Source organism: Callithrix jacchus, chromosome 10, assembly GCF_049354715.1.
Source record: "Callithrix jacchus isolate 240 chromosome 10, calJac240_pri, whole genome shotgun sequence".
In the NCBI taxonomy this organism is placed as follows: Eukaryota; Metazoa; Chordata; class Mammalia; order Primates; family Cebidae; genus Callithrix; species Callithrix jacchus.
Genome location: NC_133511.1, coordinates 15,208,321 through 15,230,314, shown reverse-complemented (window position 1 = coordinate 15,230,314; position 21,994 = coordinate 15,208,321). Strand labels below are relative to the sequence as shown.

At 44.8% G+C, this 21,994-nt stretch overlaps 1 long non-coding RNA gene across 1 annotated transcript; it reads right to left on the bottom strand.

The window, feature by feature from the left end:
• Positions 1-310: 310 nt before the first annotated feature.
• Positions 311-2,603, bottom strand: LOC128929080 (uncharacterized). The gene is made up of 3 exons (XR_008474991.2): positions 2,303-2,603; positions 1,077-1,203; positions 311-630 (listed from the first exon to the last, which is right to left on the bottom strand). It is a non-coding gene; the product is annotated as an uncharacterized LOC128929080 (long non-coding RNA).
• Between the last annotated feature and the right edge of the window lie 19,391 nt (positions 2,604-21,994).

The following is a 21,994-nucleotide window of genomic DNA, read 5'->3' as shown; positions in this document are numbered from 1 at the left end:
AGAGCACGCCAGGAGAAGACAAGATGGAATTCATCTCTCCTGATTCCCAGTGCTTTCCTTACCACTCCTCACTCAGAAACAAAGGCCCCCAAATATTCTAATTCTGCAAAAGAAACATCTATATAAGAAAATGTAACTGAAAATGAAAAGCTGTTCTAGAATGCTGATGACTACTGACTTGAATATAGAGATAGCTTGACACTAACAAAATCAAGTGCTGTGGGTGAATGAATATGATGATAATAGACAAGTCTACATAATATATTTTTCATGAGCAAATGAGAGGATATGAAATATATATTATGGATGATGGTGTTAACATCACGTTTATTTACTCTGCAGCAATCTGATTCTCTGAGCACTGTCGTTTCTCTACAACCAAAATGGCTATGGTTCTCTGAATCTTGAAGCTGGCCCCAAACTTCCACAAATGCAACTGAGGGTCTGTCCCCCCACTCACTGCCACACACCCCACACCCACACCCATTGAAATATAACTTCAAAAGAGAAGTCTGGGACAGGGGTGGTGGCTCAAGCATGTAATTGCAGCACATTGGGAGGCCAAGGCCAGCAGATCACTTGCGTCCAGGAGTTCAAGACTAGCCTGGGGAACATGGCAAAACCTCGTCTCTAAAAAAAAAAAAAAAAAATACAAAAATTAGCCTGGTATGGTGATGTGAGCTTGTAGTCCCAGCTACTCAGGAGGCTAAAAGGTAGATGGATCACTTGAGCTAGGAGGCACAGGTTGCAGTGAGCTGAGATCATGCCACTGCACCCAAGCATTGGCAACAGAGCAAAACCTGTCTCAAAAAAAAAAAAAAAGACAGGCCTGTATTTTTAACAAACTGGTGAAGCAGTGAAGAACCCTGTCCCCCACGCCCCCAAGCCCTGCATTGTGTGCTGTCATCTGATTCTCAGCTGGTTGCCATTTTGCTGTGGTATTCTTCCCAAAGCACCCCCCTCCCTTCCCTGCAATAACCTTATTCACACATTCAAGTCAGCCAGCATTTGTAGACCCCTGCATATAGCACAGCCCAGGGCTGAACACTGGAGAATTCCTCGGGGGTCCCATGTACCCTTCAACTCAGGGAGAAGCAGTGGCCAGCCCCCGTTCTTTCAGCGAAGCCCTGCCTGCGTCCCCCAGGTCTCTGGCAGTGGTGGCAGCAGCTCCCTGCGAGGACGTCCCTCTCTCCACGTCTGGCACTGAGGAAGGCAAAGTTACACTGTCAACAACACTAACAAAGATTAATTTCTGTGTCTGGTGAGAGTTAATTTCTCTGATTAGAGGACTCTCAAAATGTGCAGTGACTAAATCTTGACTGGAAACATTTAAATGGCAGAACGGCCGGGCAAAGAGCCCCAGTCACATACCAGCGACTTAGAGGACCTCCCTGAGATCAGGCAGAATATGAGTAAGACGGGTATGTGGGATAAACCCACGAGGGCAGGCCGCTCTGGCCAGCTAGGTATTTATGCATTTATCCATTTCATTACACTTATTTATTTATTTTTCTTTTCCTTTACAGAGCCTCTTGCAAGAGCTGGTCTGAAACCAGACCAGAAAGTATTCAGACAGATGGGATGAGAGGTGGGGCTGGCCCATCCACCTGGAGAAACATTAGTCTGATGACAACTGGCAACTAACAGCTAGTTGCCGTGCTGGTCCACCCACCAATCCTCCAAATTTTGCTTTGGGTCATGGAAGAGGAAGAAGATGATGGAAAGTGGAGATGAACCACTTCCAGACTGCTTTCTGACACAGGGCATGTTGCACGCCTGTAGAACAGGTGGAAAAGACTGTCTAGAGACAATGGATGTTCAGAGTGACAGTTCTCATGGGTCAGAGGGAAAACTGGAGGTGGCTGGGGAGAAAGACTGTAAGCCTGGAAGGCAGATTGACGTGGACTGGACCTCTGGCTCTATCATTTACATCTTCGAGGACCTGCAAAAGGCACATACTTATGAGAGGCTCAGTTACATCACCTCGAAAGTGAAAACCATTCCCATCTATTTCAATTTCTCAGCATATAGAACTTGCAAAAGAGCCCGGAAACCAGGGGCCCTCCTTCCCCCATGCCATTCCTTACCTTTGGGACCTAACAAGAAAAAGTTCCTCTGACTTCTCTCTGGGGAGATATGAAAGGCCGTGAAGTCTCCTACTTGCAGAAAATTCAGCAGGTGGGGGACAGAGGAAGGAGCTACTTTTCTTTTTCTCTCACACCATCCTTTCCCTTCACTTCCCAACCCACTCTTTGTCCTACCTGTTGGTCATCCATCTCATAAATGTATATTAAGCACTCACCAAGGGCCTGGAGCTGTCCATAATGTGGTGCTCCATCTCCTTTTAATAGCTGATCCCCCTCCAAACTCGTTTATCAATTTCACTAACATTTATTTGGAGTCTATTTTGTGCCAGGCACCAAGCTAGTCCCCAAGGATAGGGAGACAGGGTTTCTCTCCTATGATGCCCACAGTCTATCGACGAAAAAGAAGCTGGCTTTGGTCAGAGGTAGTTTGCTCCTTGGGGTTGAGGATACGAGTGTCCAGCACTCCCCTCCTGAACTGGGCTAGTCCAGATGTAAAGCTGCAGTCAGCACACTGCTAATGGGGCTTTGAAAGTCTCTGCTTTATTAGGGCAGCCAGGAAAGCCGATTTCAGCTGCAAATGCCTTCATTGCCTCCCCAGCAGAAATGGCTAATACCTGCTTTCTAGGACGTGCTCATCAAAAGGAGACTCTCAAAGCCCCATTAGCAGTGTGCTGACGCTGGCTGTACATCCTCAAAGGGCAAAGTCCAGCCGAGGGAAAGGAATCCAGACTATTTGTCAACACCAGAATGAGTCAGAGCTCCCCACCTCCTCCTTCCCAGCCCACCACCCCCTCTTACTTCCGCCCTCTTACCTGGCCCAAATTACAATTTCTCAGTAGGGGGCTCTGCAGTCCTGTAACCCACACACTCCCCCTCCTTCCTCTGGCTCACCAACTCCTCTTCCTGCCATTCTTAATTTATCCCACGAGCCTGCAGATGCCTAAACAAGCTTAGAAATGTGTGCCTAGGACTTTCCATTCTGCCCTCACCTGAACTCCACCCCTGGAAGCTTCGGCTTTGCCATCACCATTGCCTTAAGTGGTCACCGAGGCTCCTAGAATCTGGGGAAGAGGCCTTACAGGTCAGCTAGCCCAAGTACTACCCCACAAAGGAATTTCTCCCATAGCCCCAACAATATATGGAGATTTGGTCTCCTGGGAGGGAAGATGGTTATTACCATAGAGCCTTGGGAATAGACCACCTGGGGGTCCAGCCCAGCGCACAAGGCTGCAGAACCCTGCTAGTGCACACTAGGCTGAAAGGAAGATGCTGTGAACCCCAAGAATATTATCTCCCCTCAGATTTTCACCAGGCAGCTGCCCCCATACCAGACCTCATATAACCTCATCTCAACTTCAGCAATCATCCAGTCTCATGTTTAAAAGATGCCCAGTACCAAGAAATACTGGCCTCGTCTTCTCCTTGGGGGACCCCCAAGAAGAAAGGACAGGACAGGAAATGAAATTCTCTCAACTTTGTTTACTGTCTCATTATTCAATAGACAAGCAGGGTGAAGTGCACCTCGAAGGAACAGGAGTCATTAGAGAGTCTCGTAACAAAAATAATATTTTGACCACACTGAGAACGTCCTGCTATGCTGTAGGCATGTGTTAGCCTCTGGATATACAAGGTTGAATAACAAACTTGACTTTTTACATTGAGGACTCATTGCTTAGGGGTGAAGACAGACATAAATAAAAATTATATGTGGTCTGACACTTGCTTTCTTAGCCGTCTGAACAAACAGCTCTGTTTTATTCCTGATCGGACTTGTCTTGGCCATTGTTACCACTACTGCTTTCTTGAAATTCTCTAGTTATTTGGTTTCACTTTTTCCTGGGTCATCTTTACTTCTGAGACCACTCCTCAGTTTCCTTCATTGCATTCTCTTCCTCTGCTTGCTCCCTAAATATTGGTATCCCCTAAAGGATCCTTCTTTGCCACTCAATCTGCAGCTTACATTCTCTCTGTAAAATATCTTTTGCTCCTAAATGCAGACAGCTCCCAAATCTATATCTCCTACCTGGACTTTTTCTGAATGACATCTCCAGACCATATATTTTTTGGAAAAATAGTTATTTGATATACCATGTACCAATAATACTCTAGGTGCTTCACAAATATTAACCCTCATTTACTCCTAACAACATAACAACTCCATGGGGCAGTTGCCATTATTATCCTCATCTTAAAATCGGGAAATAGGGGCATAGAGGGGTTACCTAACACAAGATTGAACACTAGGGGTGCATTCTAAAACATGCATGGTCTGCCTCTAGAGGCTACTATGCCACATTACCTCTCCACTTCTACAAATTACAGGCACATGATCCATATTTTGGAAAATATGAACTTGGTTACATTCTCCCCCAGTCTACTCTTTCATCTCTGTAACTCAGTCTTCCACTTTTGTTCATAGCATCCTCATCAACTCAGTCTCAAAGAAAGAAAACATCTGGTACATAAAAAATGTTCAGTGAAGTCTTCTGATTGAGTTGAACTGTTCTAAATGGAATTGAATTAAAGCATGGAACTCAGGATGGGAGCTTCTATTGGAGAACTGGGGAAGACTTTAGAGAAGATGTGACATGTGAGCTGAACAGGATGTAGCACTTTAGATAGAACCTTTCTTTTTAGCATTGTGAGAGGATAAGAGATCAGGCAGTTCAATATTCTCATGTACAAATGGTAAATGTCAGGTAGGTAAGAGGAACCTGGGATGTGAACAAGTCTAGAGCCCAGTGGGGGAGGAGCACTAGCTCCTTACTACTCAAGGCTGGTTTATAAACTGGTGGGATCAGTGATATTGGCAGTACATGGAGGCTTGTTCTCAGGCTCTCCCGTAGACCTGCTGAATCAGAATCTGCATGTTAATAAGATTTCCAGATAATTTTTCTGCATATTAAAGTTTGGGAAGTATTGGTCTAAGGCTGTTTCTATAATGGGTAAGGGGATCAGATCATTTAGCCACACTTCATAGAATCCTAATGATTTAAAATGTTTTCAGAATCCTCTGAAACACCTCTAAATTTTTGGAAATACACCTCTCCCCTCACTTGCACCCCATGGAGATTAAAATAAATACATATGATTGCTTGCGTGCATTCACTACTGTGTAGAAAACGCTTTATCCTAAACAGCTTGAAGGAGACACAGCTATTAATGATGTCGGTAAATGTTCAGCCGCTGATTTTGGTGAGAAGTGGGAAAGAAAGAGGATGGTTTCATCTATGGTGTTAACCCAACTCCAAGCACTTATAGTTAATGAGGACACTGAGCCTGCTACAAGTTAGTCACAGGTCCTAGGAAAGGAGTGAAAAAAATTGTTAGAACAAACTTATTTGATTAACATAGTCCAGGCAGGTGTTGGTTAAAATCCTAGAATCTGGAAGTATGGGGATGATCTAGACCTCACAGTACTAATGGGACCCAGATGAAAATTTGAGGTGATAGAAACTTGGCCAGTTCTCTACGTACAAAGGAAGCCAAGATCTTGAGGCTTGGGCTGGCATTGAGAATGGATGCTGTTTAGATGGAAGGCGTAGTAGCCCGGGTAGGGCCAACAATGGAGGGTGGCAAACAAGATCAGGAATCAAGGGAAAGTAGAAAAGCACAGGCTCTGTGTAAGGAAAAAGGAAATAGTTAATTAGAATAAAACTAACTTTAGCCACAGCTGCTGTGGCTGAGGGCCATTTGATGGTTGGACTCAGGATGCAACCATACAGGAAAGAGCTGCTAATGGAAGGGGGAAGTCTTCCTGGCAGCTCTTCGCCCAAAAGTTACTCTTTTCCTGTCTAAATCCATGGAAGACGATAAAACCCCTTCTACAACAGCTGGGAAAGACATTCATAGACATCCACAGACATTTTGTAGAGGGATTTTATTGCAGAAGGCATTCACAGAACAGGTTGACGTTGGAAGAGAATTGTACTTTGTGAAATTCCTTCATTTGCATAAATATGTGTGATAGCAAATAGCCGAAATAGCTAAAGTAGAAGAAACACAGGGAGACATCTGTATACTCTAGAGTGAACAGTTGGAGGCAGACTACAGTTCCGCAGTTGGCCGATCAGCTCTACTGCAAGGAAGTGACGGATCCAAACTACACTGGCAGGATCTGCAGAAGGAGACTTGTGGTCAGTGCTAATCCAGCAGGACAAGAAGAGGGTTCAAAGAACATCAACCAAACTGACTAGGGAGATCTGGCACAGGACCTAACCAGAGTTCTACAGGCCTCCTAGATGCAGCAGTTAACTACAAATAAGTCATATTGTTCATTGCAGGAAGTCAGGTAAGTCTTGGACTAATCCATCTTGTTGATGTCCAGGTAGAGTTTGGAGTCAAGAATCCACTCAAGTATTAACAAGTAGATGGGTATGATCTCAGAGACAGAAGATCAAGGAGGCAGCACCCTTAGAGATGGTGCCTATCTGGCCTGCCCCTTTCCTTCTATTCCTCTCTTGCTCTCATTTCTAGCCTCCTTTCTTTTCCTTTTTTCCTGCCATTTTTTCTCCTTTTTCTTGGCCTTCTTCTGACTCTTCTGGCTATAAAATGAAACAAAGTTTGTATTTTATTACTTATTACAGAGAATTTTGTTTCCTGGTTTGGGTTTAGAAAATACACTACTGGAATAGCTTTCTTTATTTATACATTTAAATAGACCAAATTAACTGGATTTTATGTTTTATGTGCCTACCCACACTGCCTTTGCCCTAAAAGATGGCACTTTCAATGCCAAAATGGCATCCACCCAGGTCTGTTACTAACATAGCATTTGCAAAGGCTGTTTACAGAGAAATAATGTTGTAGATGCCTTCTGAGCTTGCCTAGTAATCCCAGCCCTCCAGAGGGTAACACGAAACCTCTTATCTAACACAATGGACTGGGGACAGAGCCAGGACATAAAGACAGACAGTCATGTAGTGATTTGACTGTGTCCGCTGATTCTGGGAGTATCTCTGTTTGAAGGTCACAGAATTCCTACCTGCTCACCTCTTAAATCATCTGCTTCTGTCTGCAGGTGGTGACAGAGACTCCAGAAAACTAAAATAGTCATCTTTCAAGGTTAACAAGGAGCTGCTTAGAAGCCTCAGCATGACTGCCAATAGCCAATTCACAGGGAGCTGTCACTGCTCCCCTGAGGAAGGGTTTTGGTTAATGAAGAGATGGGGCTGGGGTGGCTGCCTATGGAGAAGAGCCAGCTGTTTGGCTTCCTATGTTGGAACCCTATGCTGAAGGCAAAGGGGGTGGGCTGTTGCTATTACCCCAAGCAGAACAGACCAGAATGGTCCCTGTGGGATGCCTGCAACCAGGGAAAACTTGCTACAATCTGAGGCTCATTCAGTGAAATCCATTGTCCTCTCCTCATGAGAGGGGTTCTCAATTAAATTTCTCCTGAGGTCCTTTTTCTCCCCTAGTGATCTATTTCTTGCAGGGTTTTTTTTAATCTCTCAGATACTGCAAGGTTGACTCAAATAAATACTATAATTCTAGTTTAGGGTCCAATTTATGCAATGCCCTTTACTGAACATAATACTCAGTTTTCTTATTTGTAAAATGAGGGAGTAGGCAAATACAAAAGGGCAGCACAATAACTCAGTCCTGCAAGAATACTGTCAGGATTTCTTTATAAGAGTTAATAGGCTAATGAAAATTAAAAGAGTTTTCCTCCCGATTCTACCATAGCCTTTCCCCTTTCAAGATGAGTGCAAGAAGAAGAGAAGAGATCACTACCTGGGCAGGTGCCATAATGTTAACAAGCAGCAGAGAGAGGACAGAACTTTGCAACGCCTTTTACTTCCACCTTGTCTACCAGGAAGCCTAATCTTCAGTCTTGGAAGAGTAGAACAAATTCAGTTAGGAATAGACTGAGGCTCATGATGGGTGGAGAGATAATAAAAGGATACCTATAAATGAGCTCAAGTCTGAAAGCCTAGACAAATTGCATCCAGAAAGGTTAAACTGAAGAACTACAATCTGTAATCTTGGAGAAATAGTGAAAAAGATGAGGTATCCAGTAACTAGAGATATGCACATTTGTCCCCATTTTTGAAGAGAGGTAAAAGCTGCATTCTGGAGACTAAAAGCTCCACATCATATCAACCCTCCACAAAATTCTAAATTGCACTGTTAGCTGGGTGCAATGATGCCCACCTGTAGTCCCAGCTGTTTGGGAGGCTAAGGCCAGGAATATCACTTGAGTTCAGGAGTCTGAGTCCAGCCTGGGCAACATAGCAAGACTCTATCTCTTAAAAAAAAAATAGCCAGGTACGGTGATACACACCTGTAATCCCAGCACTTTAGGAGGTGGAAGCAGGAATTCATCTCCAGCTCAAGAGCTCAAGAGCTCAAGACCAGCCTACGCACATGAAGAAACCTCATCTCTACAAAAATACCAAAAAACTTAGCCAGGCATGGTGGCGTGCATCTGTAGTATTAGCTACTGGGAAGGTTGAGGTGGGAAGATCACTTGAAGCTGGGAGGTTGAGGCTGCAGTGAGCTGAGATATACTCCCACCTGGGTGACAGAATAAGACCCTGACAAAAAAAAAAAAAATCAAAGATTGCCCCATTAAAGAGATGGTTGCAAACATTTGATAAAGAAAATAAGAATCATCAGAAGCTGGCCTGGGTTCATTAACAAAAAGTCATTCGAGGGATAGTTCTGATATCAGGTCAAGGTGGAAGGAAAAAGCAGGATATTTTTAAATCCTGGGAGATTGTGTTTGTTTATTTGTTTGTAAGGCTTAACTGGAATACAAACTCCATGAGGGCAGGAATTTGGGGGAGGAGTGTTTTTTGTTTCCTTCTGCACCTTGAACTATACCTGACGCATGGAAGACAGTCAATAAGTAGGAAGTTGCAGTGAGCTGAGATAACGCCACTGCACTGCACCTGGCTGACAGAATGAGACTCTGTCTCAAAAAAACAAAGAAGGAGGCCCGGCACGGTGGCTCAAGCCTGTAATCCCAGCACTTTCGGAGGATGACGTGGGAGGATCACGAGGTCAAGAGATCGAGACCATCCTGGTCAACATGGTGAAACCCCGTCTCTACTAAAAATACAAAAAATTAGCTGGGCATGGTGGCGCGTGCCTGTAATCCTAGCTTCTCAGGAGGCTGAGGCAGGAGAATTGCCTGAACCCCAGAGGCTGAGGTTGCGGTGAACCAAGATCACACCATTGCACTCCAGCCTGGGTAACAAGAGCGAAACTCCATCTCAAAAAAAAAAAAAAACAAAAAACAAAGAAGGAGACCTAGCAGCAGTTAACTGTGACTATCTCTAGGTGGTTTGATACTGGGCAGTTTTAATTGTCTTCTTAATAATTAATATTAAAAATGTCTATATTTTCCACATTTTCTAGTAATGAGCATAGGTTACATTTATAATCACAAAAATAAAATAACCTTTGACTTACTCATGACAAATTAGCCTAATTTTTTTTCATTTTGCAAGTATTACCAGACCGATAGACCAAGGGAATGTGGATTTTCACGTAGGGGTTCCCAAAACCTCTCGTGTTATCCTTTGACCCAGATGGAGGGCATTGGGTCCAGTTAAGGTTTATGACTCAGCAAGGTAAATCTGTTGCACACCAATTCAGTCATGCATCGCTTAGCAGTGGGGCTGCATCCCGAGAAATTAGTTATTAGGTGATTACATCATTGTGCGAACATCATAGAGTCTATTACGTCATTGTGCGAACATCATAGAGTCTACTTACACAAGCCTGCAGGATACAGCCTACTACATACCTAGGCTGTAGGGTTTAGCCTATTTCTCCCAGGCTACAAATCAGTACATGCTACTGTACTGAATACAGTGGGCAATTGTAGCACATTGATAAGTATTTGTATATGTAAATATAACTAAATATAGAAAAGGCACAATAAATATATGACATTACAATCTCACGGAACCCACTGTCACATATGTGGTCCGTGGTGGACCGAGACATTGCTACACAGCTCATGACTGCAGTGTAGGTGAAAGGATCGGTGCCAATTCCAAGAAGATTTCTAGCGTTGTGATGCAGGGATCTGTCACAATCACCATGTTCTTCGGAGGCCTGCATGAAGATAAAGAAGGCCTACTCACTTATTTTGTAGGCCACACATAGCAGGGAAGCCTAGCTGATACCTTGGCAGGCAGGATTCAGATAAAAAAGACCTCAACCTCTATCACTGCTTTAACTTTATTGACCCCAAACCAATAAAGTTAAACTTGATAGGCCTTATATTCCACTTCCAAAAAATCGATAGCCCAAGTAGTGAAAGAGAAAGACCTACTTAAGGATGGTTGCGTGAAAAAAGACCCAAGCATTTTAGCCAGCCTTCTCGAGAAGTCAGCGAGGGATGTGGCTGCTCAAAGAGCTGATGCAACCTTGGGTCACATTACCAGAGTTCTCATATCTAGAATTACGGTTGATTCCAGATTTATCATTCAATGACAGCATTACCCAAAGTGCCTTTTGGAACATTTCATGTTAAGGGGATGGTCAAATATATTTGGGAATTATATTATACTGAGCTTCTCTTATGGAGATACACAGTATATATTAGCAAATTAAAGATTCTGAGAAGTCCTACAGTAAAAAAAAACCTGTTTATTTGAACTCAGGTCTTCCTAAATTATTTTACCAGGAAACGCTTTTTGTTGTTTTGTTTGTTTTGCTTTACTTTTTTGTAATATCCATTAAGAATCAGAGCACATTTGGGGAAATGCTGATGTACCATAAACTACCCTAGGTGTGAATCTGTCATCTCTATCTTTGCACTCCTCAGTAAATAGCACAGTGCAGGACACAGGACAGGTCCTCAGCACATGCTTGTTGAATGAATGAATATGAATGTGCCAGAACACTTCAGCATTGTGAAGTCTCCGCATCCCATCATGTAGAAGGTGTACAGGCAGCTGGAACATATCCAAAGGCAAACTAACAGAACGGAGGGTTTGGAGCCTTGGCTATAAGTGAGGCTTTGCTTGGAAAAGGAGAAGAGTTGGTCAGAACAAAGGCCTGGTTAGCCTGGGGTGCTGGAGGGATTGGGATGGGCTTGACAGAGCCTGGCTGGAGTTTAGAAATGAGACATACTCTCCAGGAAACAGTAGAACATCACAGGCAATTAGCAAAGTCCCAAGGCCAAGCATGGGTAGAATACAGTTAGGAGTTCCAGGGTCTTGGAGTGCTCTGCTGGGTGACAGAACCCTGAGAGACTACCTTGTCCAGTTACTCCCTACCCTGGCTACACACATTAGCCCCTGCCTAGTTTTTCCAAAATACCATCATCTGGACTCAGAATCTCTGGTGCTATGGCCCTGGTAATGTCAGGGCTGGAACCACAGTGAAGCAAGCCAGGCTCCTGGGGGAGTAAATATAAGGAAACAGCCACTTTCCAGGGTTGGCACCAGAGGGATGCGCTTTACATTTTGCATGCTAGGCGCCTTTCACTTCTCATCCCAGTTTCAGCCCTGGACACTGGCACTCTATAAAGTTTCTCCCAGGTGACTCTAAGAGGGGGCTAGTTTTTAAATCCACCAATGCATTCAAACTCATTCCATTCGCTGGCTAGAAAACAAGGAATCCAAGGCCATGCAGAAAGTTCATGTCAAAGACAGGACCAGAAAAGACCAATGGAGTACTTTGTACTGAGGAGAACAAAGAGAGATGATAGATTCACACCTAGGGTGTGAATGGAGTCTGGCAGCAGGCAAGGGGCCAAGGAGAAGGCAGGCAGAAGGACCTGGCATCAACTGCTGGGGACTCACCTACAGGGACAGAGGTTTGGCTCTACTCCTAGAGAGGCCTTGTGAGGTAAGACAGGGCCCCAATCCAAGGACTGGATCCCAGGCAGGGAGACAAACAGAAATCCGGGAGTTAGGAATAAATACGGTCACAGGGGCTAGACTACATGAGCTGGTCCTCATGACCAGAGGTGGCCTACTGATGGGAGTGGGAGTATTGCCCAGGGAAGCCTGCAATTCAGGGCCCTCAATGTTCCTTCCCATGGTGCCAGAGCCTGTGCAGAGCTGAGCCAGCAGAACAGGGCTCCACAGCATGGTAGGAAATACGGGCGGTTCTCCATCTTGAGGAGGCTCAATGGTCATCTTCCAACATTCAAATGGAAATCATACAGAAAAGGAATCAGATTTATTTGAAAGGGTTTCAGAAAACAGAACTCACACCAGTAAGAGAAATGGCAGGCAGTGTGTTTGGCAGTCCCATGGACCCGTCTCTTCTTCAACACTGTTTGGATGGAACAGACCGGGGGACTCCCTCTCTTCCAGCCCCCAAGCATCCTCCAATCTCCTCTTCACTTGCAAATCCCAGGATCATCTTCTTGTCTATCTCTTGCTTCTCGGATCAGCCCACACAGTTCTGGTTAGCTCCTTCTTGCCAACCAATGATGAGCTCCCAGATTCATCAGAGTTATTCCACCAACGTGGAGGCAGCCTCCAACCTCCTGGTCAATTTGCATCTGTGGGCTTCCTCCACCCCCTCTCACTGGGCTTCTGTTTCCATCATGATGATGTGGCTCTGGAAGTTGTGGGGCACTTCTATGAATTAGCCAAGGAGAAGTAAGGGGCTCCAAGCATCTCCTGAAGATACAACACCAGTGTGGCAGCAGTGCTCTATTCCAGGACATCCAGAGGTCACCTCAAGATGAGTGGGGTAAAACCTTGGATGCCAGGGAAGCTGCCATGGCCATGGAGAAGAAGCTGAACCAGGTTCTTTTGCATCTTCATGCCCTGGGATCTGCCCACACAGACCTCCACCTCTTGACTTCTTGGAAAGCCATTTCTTCAGTAAGGAAGTGAAACTCATCAAGAAGGTGAACAATCAATCTTGATAGGTTGGCCGGCCCCCAGGCCAGGCTGGGCAAATTCCTCTTCCAAAAGCTCATCCTAGGAGCCTACCGAGCCCAGCAACTTCTGAAGGATCCCCCTCAAAGGGTCGCTTCCGCCTGAGCCTCTCCCTCCAGATACTAGGCAGCTTTTTAACCACCTTGGAGCTTTCTCTCAAGCTTTGGACCAAATGGAAATAAAGCTTTTTGCAGTAAAGAGAGAGAGAGAGAAAGAGAGAGGACAACTCTGCCCCAACATTAGGCATTTCTACTAGCTGACAATTTCCAAAAATGGAATAAGGCAACGCTTGTAACCTGTCCAGATGTTTAATGAGAACTGAAGACAGCTGTCTCCACTGGAGAAGTGACCTCATTTTTTTGTGACTGGGTTTCACTCCGTTGCCCAGGTTGAGTGCAGTGGCACCATCATGGCTCACTGCAGCCTTGACTTCCCAGGCTCAAGCAGTCCTCCAGCCTGAGCCTTCCAAGTAGCTGGGACCACAGTGAATGCCCACATGTCTGGCTAATTTATTTTTACCTTTGGAGAGACAGGGTCTTGTTATGTTGTCCAGGCGAGTCTCAAACTCCTGGACTCAAGGGATCCTCATGCCTTGGCCTCCCAAAGTGCTACGATTTATGGGTGTGAGTCACTGCACCCAGCCTCCACTTCGTATTAAACAACTGCTGTTGTCTTTCAACTCAGAGATCCTGGATTCCTTGTCTTTTTTGTTTTCTTACCTCAAGGAGCTCTGCTCTGGTTCTCCAAAATGCTCTGTCTGGGTATTCAAGATGGTAAGGAAGACCACACAGGCATTTGCATATAATTAGATTATGAAAGACCGAGGTTTGAATAAACTGTGCAGACTATTTACAGACAATTTTCAGGTTAAAATTACATCACGGCTCCCCTTATAGTCATCATCCTTTGATTTCTCTCTTCTGTTTATCCTCCTACACCTATTTACATTGACCCAGATCAAATCTAATCAAATCAGCTAGCATTTGTGGAGGGCTTACTGTGAGCCAGGCACTGCGCAGATGCTTACCTCGGAAGCCTGGGCAGAGAAGGTTGGGCTCAAAGAGTCAGAGTTGGGGAGGATAAGGAACCCCAGGACCTGGGATAAATTCTCCAAGGCCACAAATGCTCAATCCCCATTCACGTAGGCCCAGTGTAGAGAATAAAGATAAGGAGTTCCCTGGATGCACTCCCTATGACTGTCACTTCAATGCTCAGATCAAAAGCCAAGACTGGGGAGGATCCTGGGAATTCCAGAATGTGTGCACATGGCTTCCATGACATAGTACAAAAGGGAAGGTTCTCAGGCTGAAGAAGACTGCTGCTGGTTCCTGTGTAGACAGGTGGGCCATGCTGAGCCAGGAGGAGAAACACAGATAAGCCCCACCTGTCTCAGGGCCCTTGTCTGTGCTGTTCCTTTGAGACTGAAAGGCTCCTTAAGCCTTCCCTGCCTTCCCATCCCAGGCCCCCAGAGTCCCTTCTTCTTCCTTCCAAGGGACAGCTTAAAACTCCCTTCCTTCAGAAAGCATTCCCAGATCCACCAGAAGTTGGGCACCTTTCCATAGCATCTTCAGGCTTTCCTGTGTAACATTCAGCATAACTACAACCAACAACTGTCTGTGCAATTGCCTGCTCTCTAGACTACAAGCTCCTTAGGAGTAGTGACCTCGAATGAAGAAATGAATGAATGCCATAAGTCAGAAAAAGATAACTGAAAGCAGGAGAAGCAGGTAAACAAAGACAGCAAAGACAGAGATTTGGCTGGAGCAAACAGAAAACCAGACGGGCAAAGCCTAGGGTCAGGTACAGACCAGGTACAGAAGCAGCAAGGGCTGTAGGTCAGGACTGTGAGGACAAGGCTTGCAAATGGTGAATTTCAACAGCATCCTATTGAGGTGAGATGTGGGGTTCCCTTTCTGGGCATAGGGCAAGCTTTAGAGAGGAGGGCTCCCACTTGAGCTTCCCTGGCTTGCAGCACAAGCAAGATAACCTTCCTATGGCAGAATGAACCACATAACATAGATGAGGCTGTACACAAGTTTGTGAGACATCTTTCCTCAGACCACAGGGATTTGAGATCTCTACTTAGCAAGGTCGCCATGTCCCACTATCTGCCCTGGTCCTCTCTGTTGGGTTTGTTTTTTTGGTTTTTTGTTTTGTTTTGTTTTTCTTTTGCTTGTTTTTTTTCTCCCCTAACTATAGCCAAGGGAATTCCATTAGCCTCTACCTCCACTCCCTGGTTATCTGATTGTCTGATTCCCTGCGTTTTCTTGATCATTCAACTGAGACCTCTGGGGGAACCTAAAAGATGAGAGAAGGATGGTGTGTCCCAAGAAGAAGGCAGAGTCCTGTCTTAGAACACAGCTGGGTGTTGTCTGATTAACTGCATTATGACAGGAAAGACAGCAGGGGTTCTGAGATCAGGAATTAGACTTCTACTCAGGTGTGGCAAGACCCAAGGGGAGAGCAGAGCCATCAATCCAGGGACCACACGAGACTTGGGGCCAGATGTTAGCTCTGGGGTTTCAGTGGGAAATATTAGGGGTCACCTGTTAGGTAAATGGACAGAGATGCACATAAGAAATAAGTCAAATATGGGCATCATGCAGAAGTCCCAGCAGGCAGGAAGACACCTTTGGGGATGTCTGTTAATAGAAAGCAAGCTAAAATGACAAGATGTAATCCCCAAGGAGACTGGAGGCCAGGGCAGGACATTATCTGAGGAAAGAATGTCCTCAGATTCTGAGGGACTGAATAGAAGGAAAATAACCAAGGAAGGACTTAGGGACAAAAGCCTATGTCAGACGATCCACTTGTCAGAATGAGTCACAAGATTAGGGACAAGAAGCAAGCCTCCAGGGTGACAAAACCAAATCAACACAGTTGGACTGCAGCAGCTTAAATTCCTCTTGCCTGAAGACAGAATTGATCCTGGAGCCTGGGGCAGAGCTGAGCCTGCAGATCTGGCAGCCAAGTAGATTCACTCAGGGAGGAGAGAGGTGCAAAGCCTGGGAACCAGGTGAAACCTGACAGATGGAACACAAATGATGCCTAGTTCTGCTCCAGCTGTTTTTGATAGCCTGACTTCTTGCTCATGGGTTCAGGAAGGATGAAGAATGGGCTGCCATGGCCTTGGAGAGCAGCTGCTTCTTGCTAGGAGGGGGAGAGAGGAGGTGCGTGGATGCAGGTTTGCAGAGCGCTCTGAGCGTCTTAATGGGGATGGGCTAGTCTCGAACTCGAGTTTGAGTATCTTACCAACTGAGGGGAGAACCTTAATTCAAATGAAGAAGAGGAGCTCAAGGCCTCCATTCATGGTAAGAATATGGCCTCTCCATGAAGACTGAGAAAGCACCTCTTGCCATATGACATCACTTTATATGTGGTCTCTCTTGTTTTTTCTGTGTATTTGCTTTGTTTCTCTCTTCCTCATTAGAAAAAAGGCAAGGGCTTTTTCTATCTTGTTCATATCCTCAATGTTCGTAATAGTTGGAACCCAGTAAGTATCTGTTGAGTAAATGAATGCATGCACTCATGAGGGAATCAATGAAGTGAGGCATGGTTCCGCAGTCTCATGCAGACTGCTTCTCAGGACTCATGAAATAAAACCTTGCTCCATGCTGCCTGCGAGGTGCCTGGACCCCAACCAGCCTCACAGCTGTAGCAGTGCCGGCCTCTGCAACAAACCCATCTACTGACCCTTTAAGTGAGGGCGGCAAAGCCCAAACCAAGGTCAGGCTGTCTTCAGACTGCATCCTCCCTAGCAAGTTTGAGTTCAGACTGTCCATGTGTGTTTGTGAGGATCTGAAGCAGCTGAGGAGAGAGGCCTTGACCCATCAGAGAGGACTGGCAATTCGTGGATATCTATGGCCAAATGACACGCAGCATGCGCCGGTGTTCAGAATCCTGGGTGAGGAACCCGGGAACAATTCATTATGTTACACAGCTCTGGGCAGGGGAAATTACCACTTTAAGTGAAATGTTCCAAGAAAAGCAAAAAGTAACAAGAACAAAACAGAAAATCAGGGTTAGTGATGGAAATTCATTGATTTCTCCTATTGGTGTAAATTACAAATGGGTGGGAAAGACCGTAGGTAATAGTAACGGAGGCAGTCACCAGGGGAGCATGGCCCTGGCAGAGCTTCACCTGTCGGCTGAGTACCTACTGTGGTCCAACACTGTATCGGGTGCTAAAGATATCATCATGAACAAGGGAGACTCCGTGTTTGGAGAGTACAGACACTCAAAGGGCAAACACTAAGATAAGAACTTTAATAGTCCCGTGGACACACAAAGCAGGAGCACTAATCTCAACCTGGCGGAGTGGAGCAAAGGAGAGGAAGGCTTCCTAGAAGAAGTAACATCCAGGTTGAGAGCAAAATAAGAAAAAAAATTGCCAAGCAAAGAGGGAGGGGAGAGAATTCCAAAGTGGAGGAAGTAATAATGTGCCCCACAACCTGGAGCTAAAAGAAAGCATGGTGTATTTAGGAAACCACAGGGACTTCAGCCTGGTTGGGGTGTGAAAGAGAGAGTGATGAGAACTAGGAGGTGAGTGGAGGCCTGATGAAGAAGAACCTCATAAATTAGCTGAAGAAATTTGGATTTCTCGTTTTGTCAGTGGTGGGATGGGAAGCGCTAATTGAAGGGTTTTAAGAAGGGGAGTGTACTCTGGAATAATCTCTCTTTATTTCCCGGTTGATTTTTCTTCTTCTTCTTTTTTTTTTTGGACAGAGTCTTGTTATGTTGCCCAGGCTAGAATGCAGTGGTGCAATTCCAGGTTTAAGTGATACTCCTGCTTCAGTCTCCCAAGTAGCTGGGATTACAGGTGGCTGCCACCACACCTGGCTCATTTTTGTATTTTTATAGAGACGGGGTTTGACCCTGTTGACCAGGCTGGTCTTGAACTCCTGACCTAAGGTGATTCACCTGCCGTGGTCTCCCAAAGTGCTGGAATTACAGGCTTGAGCCACAGCCCCCACCCCCCACCCTCCCCTGCCTGGTTTCTTTTAAAACCTACCTATGGAGGGCTATCTCAGGAGGATGGATTTTTCTATTTCACCGAGGTGTTCCTAAGTCCTCCTCAGGACACTGTGTCTCACTGTCCACATTCCCTGGCACAGTGCCTGACATATAATGGATTCTCAGCACACAGATGTTGCCCTTTGAATGAAGAGCATGGTATGATTTAACCGGCCTAAGGGACATGTTGGCTGCTGTCCTCTCATGTTGGAGCAATTGGGATAGAAGGAGCCCAACTATATGGGGCAACCAGAGGGAAGCAGTGAAGCCAGAAGGTAGTCCCAGTCTGAGGCAGAGACTGTGATATACGTGGCAGAGCCCATTCCTTTTCTCCTAGGCAGACAGGTAGGTGCCATCCCCCAGCCTCCCTAAAAGTAAGTGTCACCAGGTGACTGAGTTCCGAATAATGAAATGGGGGCAAAAGAGCTGTACTCCTCTTACAGGTATGGCCTGTAAAATCTCTCCTGGCCAGGTGTCATGGCTCATGCCTGTAATCCCAGCACTTTGGGAGGCCGAGGTGGGCAGATTATGAAGTCAGGAGTTCGAGACCAGTAGAGATGGTGTAACCCTGTCTCTACTAAAAATACAAAAATTAGCCAGATGTGGTGATATGCACTTGTAATCCCAGCTACTTGGGAAGCTAAGGCAGGAGAATTGCTTGAACCCAGGAGGTGGAGGTTGCAGTGAACTGAGATCGCACCACTGTACTCCAGCCAGGGTAACAGAGCAAGATTCTGTCTCAGAAAAAAAAAAAAAAAATCTTTTCTCCTATAATCCCAGATCTCCTTTCTCCTCTTCCAGCTAAATGAAGAGGAGTTGGAGGGTCTGGAGAAAGGTAGACCATAAGATGGACAAGGCTTTCATCCCTGAATGGCCACTTGGAAAGCCAAGAGACTAGGACCAGCTTCACTGAATGTGAATGACTAATCAACTTCTGTTGCTGAGCCACTGACTGGGGTGTAGGGGTTTTATCTGTTGTAGCAGATAGCCCTGCTTATTCTAACAGCTACAGTCATCACTCAATAGATGTGGGGGATTGGTTCCAGGATCTCTGGGTATACTCAAACCCACACAAGCTCAAATCCACCAGTCAGCTCTGCAGAGCTACCTATAAGAAAAGTCAGCCTTATATATACGCAGGTTTCACATCTCAGGAATATTCTTCTTTTTGATCTGTGTTTGATTGGAAAAAATCCACGTGTAAATGAACCCACAGAGTTAAAAACTGTGTTGTTCATGGGACAACTGCATGCAGCTTCCTTAGCCCCACCTTTAGCAAACTCATTCCAAAAGACCCAGAGAAGAAACTTCACCTACACCAAGCAAAGTCTCAGGTCCATTGAGGAGAAGGAAGACAGCACAGAAAATGCCTCTCTGTCAACGAAGTTCTTCTGTTGGAAGAACACAGGTGCTCCCATGGAGAGAGTCTCAAGACCTCTTTTGGAACATTTTATATTGCTTGTTTTGATGCCTAGTTTATGGAATTAAAATAAACCTCTCACTGAAATATACAACTGGCTCAATCATTTAATTCTGTGTTCTCACTGCATATAAAAGTTCGTATCTTGACATGGAGATAAGCATGAAGTTGTTTAGTAAGAAGCACCTAGAAAGGAAGTAAGACAATAAATAATATAGAGTCAATGAGTTTATATGGTGGAGAAAACTTTTCCAGTTATTACGAAGACAAGTTTTTCTCTTCCTGTGGAAAAACAAGTCAGAGACTAAAATGTCCCTCTCAATGCCTCACAAGGGCTCAAAGATCACATGAAGCAGAAAGACAGAGTAAAGCTATGGCTTATAAAAAGATAATGTTGTTAGAGTTATAGGCAATTTCACAGAAAATTCATAGAATGAATACACAAATGATTCAGTATCACATGGACCTGTATAGTAGCTCCTATAAACAGCAGTAGCTAGAGCTACAGAAATAGTTAATGGAGACTCTGTACTGAGAAGGAAAACGTTAAGAAATTGCTGCCAGAGACACTGAGAATTTCTTTTTACAATTGGTATAAAAGGAAGCAACCATTCAAAAGTAGGTGGTCTGGCTAAAGCAGCAGGGGATATAGTAAAAGATACAGAACCAAGAAGATGAGAAAAGAACTCAAATAGAAACAGGAACTGCTTGGCTAAAATTTTTAAATTTCTAGTGAGACAGAAACTGGAGCCAGAACCACATTAAATACAATAATTTGTTTGGGGTGTATCTACAGTTAATTCCATCAGGTATCATTCAAGACGGATACCTGAACCAATAGACCCTGGCTATAGATCGCAGTCAAACTGATTTTGTCCCAGGGCGGTGAGATCAAACCCACAGTGCTCTAAATGAATGAAAACCCAATGAGGTTTTATTCTGCAAGTGTGTGTATATATTACATCATTTCTTAGAGACCATCTCCAGATTATCAAAGTTCTTATCCAGCAAATCACTATTGTGGAATTCCAGCTGTGCCTGATCAATAAATGTGAGTCAGGCAGTGGGATTAGTGGGTGTTATCTAGATTCTGGTAAAGCTACCTCTCCATTCTTGCTTCCCTCGTCTTGCTCTACTTTCTTTCCCCAACCAGCCCCATCTCTCTCTTTCTCCTCTTTCTCCTCTTCCCATGCATTCTTTTCTCTATCACAAGCCCTTGGTTCTCCTTGTCTAGAGACTGCAGAAAGAATGAACCTGGACTACCAGGGTGTATCGCCTTGAGTATGTCCTCATCTACTTGGACCAATGGAGCGAGTGCACCTTTCCACCACGAAGGAAGGAACCTGACCTTCTGCTGCAATAACCATTCATGATGGTCCCTCCTCCCTGACAAGACCTCTATAACTGCTGCAAGAATACTTCCTCATCAAAGGACCCAATGGGAACACCAGCCACTTGGCTGGGCCCCCAGCCTCAGTGCAAAAGCTTGGCTGCTGTCCTAAGAGATAGAGCTGAGGGAACAGGAGAAAATAGCAAACAGGAGGTTGGAGGGATACAGTCAAGGGGAAGGTTCTTGCTATTCCTCCTCCCCTCAAGAAGGAGCAGCCTGGAAGGAGCTGATTGTCCAAGCTGAAAGCAACCCTCTCTCTGGGCTGCAAATGCAAAGGAAGTCTCACACTTGCCTTGTGAAAGAGAATGATTTCTGTGCTCTATCACAGGACAAAGCATCCCTTCAACTAATTATTATGAAGATGTATATTAATCAGGAGGCTACAACAGCTTCTTAATACTTGCTCTATTACCAGCTTGAAAAGCAACTCTGAAGAGAAAATCCAATTGTGTCTAAGGTGATTGGGGTAGGGAGGAGGGGAGGGTGAAAGGGGCTGATGCCAGCCCTCAAAGCATTGGCAAACCAAAACAAAAATCACAGGACCTGTGTTTCTTATGGGCGGAAGCAGCAACCAGATCATTACTACCACCAATATAAAAGTACGTACTGGCTCATTTTTCCCCTTCCCCATCATTCTGCTACCCTTCCAGCACCTCAAAACTAGGTTCGCTAAGTTAAATAAGCCAGACACAAAAGGATATATGGCATGATTCCATTTATATAAGTTATCTAGAATATGCAAGTTTATAGAGACAGACAGTAGATTAGAGGTTACCAAGAGCTCGGGGGGAACGAGGGTAAAGGAGTTGTTGCTTGTTAGAGTTTCGGTGATAAAAAAGTTGATAAGGTGATAAGAAAGTTTTGGAAATGGATAATGGCAATGGCTGTCCAATATTGCGAATATAATGAATGTCACAAAAAGTACATATAAAAATAGTTACAATGGCAAATTTTATGTCCTCTGTGTTGCACTATAATTTAAAAACTTAATAATAATCTAATGTAGCAAAATCATTGAATTATACACTTTAAATTTATAAATTGTATGGTATGTTAATTACATATCAATAAAGCTGTTAAAACACCAAAAAAAAAAAAAGTCTACTAACAATCTTCACTTACAGGCACATTCGAATCTGTTCCAACTTCTTCCTTTCTCATGTATGAAAAATTTTTCCTTGCCAGGTACTCTTTGGGCACTGATGAACAGAATAGACATGGGAGA